Source organism: Rhyacophila brunnea, unplaced genomic scaffold, assembly GCF_057557595.1.
Source record: "Rhyacophila brunnea isolate RB1 unplaced genomic scaffold, BYU_Rbru_1.0 scaffold_20, whole genome shotgun sequence".
NCBI classification, from domain to species: domain Eukaryota; kingdom Metazoa; phylum Arthropoda; class Insecta; order Trichoptera; family Rhyacophilidae; genus Rhyacophila; species Rhyacophila brunnea.
Window position 1 is genome coordinate 23,443,781 of NW_028232860.1, and position 6,000 is coordinate 23,449,780.

Consider the following 6,000-nt stretch of genomic DNA (forward strand, 5'->3'; position numbering starts at 1 on the left):
ATCGTATACGGGACATTGCCAAACAACGGAATCAATATCTTCATTATCACTTCCGTACTGACACTTGGGGTCATTTATTATGATCAGTTCTACAGCGATATATTGTAATAATAAAATTGCATCCCTATTAAACGTGTTATCAGTGTAACAGCGTCTGGTTTTATTAAAACTGTAATATAATAATTGATAATTTTTCCTTTTGTTAATCCTTGACGTAGGTATTCTCTGTTTTAGTTTCACGACGATTCAGATAAAAGAGATATCCTCATGCTGCTTGTAAGTTATGGTTTTTTTTCAGAACGAATCGCGTTTTCATCAATATTATACCTACACACAATCATTTTGAATCACGTGAATAGAAATAATATATCGTTGCTATTATTAATTTAGAAAAAATGTGAGAAAACAGATTAGTCAGTTCAGTGATAGAGATCTGGCACTAATAATTGATTTTACACCACACCGCTGTGTGTATTGGCATCCAGTGGGATATAAACTTTCTACTTTGATTCAGACCAGCGTTTTCTGCTTTTATTTTCATAGTGCCACCATGGTCGATCATCCTCTGTTTAGATCTGCTTGTAATTACTATGTCGTCAGCATAAGTGCACATCTGCGTTGTACTGTTATCTACCCATCCTCTTATGTTGGTTTCACGAGCTATGGATTCCACCACAAGGTTAAATACCATAGTGGATAGCGCATCCGCTTGTCTCACACCTGATTCGATTTTGAAGCTTTCAGTTTGCTCATTTTGCACAGTGACAACTGCTTGAGTATCCGGCAGTGTGGTCTTTATTAGCTTTACTAGTTTTAAGGGAATTCCCAGTATTTTTAGGCTTTGCAGCATCTTATCCCTATTCACGCTGTCGAAAGCTTGTTTAAAATCAATATACAGGTGGTGGAGTGTAAGGTTGTATTCGTGCGCTTTCTCCATAGTTTGCCTCATGAGATGGATGTGATCTATGGTGGATCTATTTGGTCGGAAGCCCCATTGGTATTCTCCCAGGATTTCCTCACCATAGATCATTAACCTGCTATACAGTACAGATGAGAAAACTTTATAAGCTGTGTTTAGAATTGTGATCCCTCTGTAGTTATCGCACATTGTTTTGTCTCCCTTTTTCAGAATAGGCACGATTATACCCATCTTCCATTCCTCAGGTAGAATTTCTTTTTCCCAAATATTGAGGATTATCTTGTGGATATTTGCTTCCAGTGTTGGGCCACCACTCTTTATCAGCTCGGCTGTTATCCTGTCGTTTCCAGGTGCTTTATTGTTTTTCAGCGTTCTTAATGCTCTTCTTACTTCAAGCAGAGTAGGCTCATCAATAAATTCCTCAGCAGTGTGGTACAATACTTCTTCCGTTTCCTCGTGACCATTTCTATAAGCCTGATTTAAAAGTGTTGTGAAATAGCCTTTCCATCTTTCCATAATGCCCTCCTTTTTGATCAGCATTTGTCCTTCACTATCCTTACAGGAGTTTCATCTGGGTTGATAGGATTTCGTTAGATTTCGAAGAGTCTTGTAAAATTTTCTGGGATCATTGTTTCTTCTTTGACATTCCATGTCTTGGAGTATTCTCTTGAGCGTCATTCGCATTTTCTCTCTACAAATCTTTGTTGCAGTTTTTCTCTTTTCTTTATAAGTTTCGTAATTTTGGCGCGTTTCCCTTTGTAGGCATTTTTTCCTTGCTTCATTTTTTTCAAACAGTGCTTGCCTGCAATCATCATCAAACCATCCTGCATCTATTTTTGCTTTGTTTTCCCCCAGAATTTTTGTGGCACTCGTGATAATACAATTCCCAGTCCACATTCACATCATCGGTTATTAAAGTCATTTTTAAGTTTGTTTCTATAGATTCCTGGTATTTATCGAAAATTTCTTCATCCTTCAATTTTTCAGCTTTCCATTTAGTTCTTCCCTGGCCTTCTTTTTTCAGTAATAAGGAGATTTTTTGTTTTAATTTTGCTCTCACCAGGAAGTGATCAGAATCGCAATTGGCTCCTCTGCAGACGCGCACATCCTCCACTGTTGTCGCTCTTCTTTTCGATATAAGATTGTGATCTATTTGGTTGCATGTATTACTTCCAGGTATTTTCCAGGTTCCTATGTGGATATTTTTATGTTTAAACCATGTACTACTAATTATTAAATTATTTTCAGCCGCTAAAAAGCATAGACGTTCACCATTATCGCTTGTCGTTTCAAGCAAACTGTGCTGCCCAGCTACTTCTTTAAATGCTTCCTCTTTTCCAATTTTTGCATTGAAGTCTCCCAAAATAATTAGAGCATCATGTGGGGAGACTTTTTCGCAGGCTCTATGCAGATCTTCATAGAATCTATCCTTAATTTCCTCGGTCGCATCGTCAGTTGGGGCATAAACGTTGATGAACGTAATATTGTAAAGTGTACCTTTCAGCTTAAGTTTACATAATCTCTCACTAATTGGCTCAAATCCTAGTACTGCCCTGCGGATAACAGAGCTGATTAAGAACCCAGTTCCATAGCGACCCTGCGTACCTGCAGATCCACTGTAATACAAAGTGTAGTTTCTCTTGTTTATGAAACCTGCGCCCTCCCATCTTATTTCCGGCAATGCATTCACGCTCATTTTATACTTATGTAATTCAATTGCAACCTCCTCCATCTTGCCCGGCTGCAACATAGTACGTACGTTCCATGTGCCACATTGTATATATAATCGTTTGTCCTTAATTCTTTGCTTGGGTCGTTGGTTTATGGGGAGTCCGGGGTCCAAGGCAGTTGTTTTGGTGTTCGTAATCAGGGTTTTTTTGTGATTGGGTGATTAGCCCTACGACGAACCCTCCTTCTTTATCCGGGCTTGGGACCGGCCATAGCGTAGGTAGAGACGTTACCTATTACTATGGGCGGAGTTAACATCGTGTATTAATAATCAAAAAAATAATTCGTATACTTCTTATAGCTTGTTATTTTTTGTTTTTTTGAAAAAAACACTGTTAAAAACGTGTTTAAATTATAATACATATGCAAATAATTTCCACAATGTATTAAAATAAATAATATTGAAGATTAAAATCGTAAATTTACGTACACAAATTAGACATGCAGGTTTTTCAATTCCCACCGAGTAAAGTAAAAACATTTCTATATTAGGTTAGGTTACAGTGGTTACACGATGATCGGGGTGACACATTGCTGGACAGCGTTAGCTTCTGCAACGAAACGTCAATTTGACACTTGCATTATAATATAACGATAGTCGCTTGACTTTATTTATTATTTTAAGAGACAATAATAATACAAAATAAAAATAATAGATGGTGGTGGGGTTTTTGAAGTAATTTGAATATGCTGGTGGTGGATTACGGATCTAGGGGGGGATTACACAGGGTGTCATATACTGACCTTTTTATGTTGAGAGGGATGGCGGTAAACGGACGGTTCGTAATGTCACTGTCATGGTTTCACTTGGTTTTGGGATAAATGATGAAAAGTTCAGGAGGGATGATAGACGCGAAGTTCGCTCAATCGTATCAGATTTAGCGCAACATACTAGGTCAAACATAATATGTGTTTTGGGTGAATCACTCTGTAGTTAGTGACGGCTAAGCTATGACAAGCCCGCACGCGACCGCTTTCTTGATGTCACTCAATCTAACTAAATGTTATTCACAATCACGGTCGTCTTATGACCTGTAACTGTTGCTCGCCCTGGTCTTGCGACAATAATAAATAAGGATGTAAGGTAGGCGGGAAAATAAGGCATGACTGCCAATATTATTGGCCCAACCAGATAGTAAAGATAACCATCAACACTTAACTTTCGAAAAAACAATCTTCAATTTTTCGTACCTATTTTACAATTATTAATAAAAAGCATTTATAATATATTCTTATTTTTATTTGTGGTCATATCACTTATATAAATAAGGGAATACTGTTTAGTGTAGCCACGAAGCTGACAAATATACCTATATATTGTGGTTTAATTTAATCTGGGCTGGTTTACTTATAATTTTTAACACTGACTGATACGACGTATATTATTTTGCATCAATCAAAAAGCGTTAAGACGATCAAATAATTTGTAACTGAATCGTTACTATTAAATAATGTTGACAATAGATTACTCTCGACGATCGATGTCAGTTGACGAATCTGCGAGTCTGCTCGTGTAATTTGTGCATAAGTGTCAGGAGCCTGGACCGTGCTAAAGTTCGGTGAATGTATGTGCGGGTCTAAGTTATCCCGCACACCCCATCTGTTTCCTGTCACATTTATCAAATTCGAAACATTCAAATTGAAATTGCTCCGACGACGGGGGTGCGTTTAACGCTGCGCTACTTCGAAATGGTAAAATTCATGGGATACCAACCAAATGCCTACTATAATACCTTACTTCCTAGAACTTACCCAACCTATCCTGACGCCCACTAGGTAATATAGATAGACCATAAGTACCGAATTGAAAACACAAGAATCAGCGCGAAATGTGTCATTTTAAAATAAGCGATTGTCAACTTTTAATATAATAATATATTTCATATTAAGGTAAACCGACAGGAGGACTAATCATAGAAGTATACAATATCGATGAATATAAGTAGTAGATATTATATACCTACAATAAATGAATGGTCCCAATAACAGGTGGGAAAATAAAGTATGTACTTATAGTTAAATCAAACATGTATAAATGAAATGTGTATAAAAAAGGACAACACAAACATCTACCCTCAACCCGCCCCGCACCACACTGGGTCTTAATCGAGCGTATGTTTGGATGTGAAGCATCAGCAGTTGTTTACGCGTGGATATGTCTCAGAACCAGATACCCAAGACCAGTGGCGCACCCAGGGGGGGGGGGCAGGGGGCCTTGCCCCCCCCAAAATATGAAAATCATCAGAATGATTTTACACATTGAAATCGAAAGCCAATAAACTATACCTTGGGCTTAGACAAACAACACGGCAAAAAATAATATGTAATTCTCCAGCACCCTTTTTAGTCAAATTTCTTAGATTTTAATTTCTAACACAAAAATTTCGAAACACTGATGTCAGGTTTTTTTAGAAACCCGTCCCCTAATGAAATTCTCGGTGTCCACCCGAATTCTGGAGTGGTATAGGTGATGGCTGGGGAGGGTTGACAGGGCTCTAGTCTGGGGGCCCGGGCTGTGGGGGGCCGGCGTGTCGGGTTGACCAGATAAGTGAGATAAACACACATCATAAATTATCTTTAATAGTAAAAAAAGTCGCCTGCGGCGCTATTACACTTCATGACTATGAACATTTTAAATTATATAATTGTCCAATATATTTTCAGATTATTATGTGTCGATACTCGACAGCTCCATTATTAAAGTAGATGTATTGAAAATCGCCAATAATTCACTGTATAAGTACCCTCAATTTGAACTAAAACACAATTTGAAAAACGTTAATGTAGTGTTTCACACTGTCTTTAATCTAAGCGGTGGATAGGGGGCCCGTCAAATATCCTAGCCCAGTGGTCGGCAAACTCATTAGTCAATAGAGCCAAATATCAACAGTACAACGATTGAGATTTCTTTTGAGAGCCAAATTTCTTAAACTGAAATTATATGCGTAGGTAGTAAGTATGTACACTGCTAATTTACTTAATAAACTTTAGTTAAAGTTTTAAGTCCTAATTAAATTATAGGTAGGTACACTGAATAAAACTGAATATCATACGTAATAATGATCTTATTTATTAATAAAAATTAAATTGTAAGTCAGGTATCCATAAAATTGAATCATGACAATGACTGACAAACTCAATGTGAATAATGGCCTTGCATCTCCTTGTAAAGTTTGGGTAAGTCAGGTTCGTATGTTGTTGATTAAATTTTAAGCACGATTTCAGGTTCTCATCATAATTTTCTCATCATAATTGTTCTCGCCATAATTTCTCGTTTATCGGTATTTTGTCTATTGCACTCGGTGTACCTACAACATGGTCCCCACATCCTGAAACGGGCCCTTGGTCTAGGA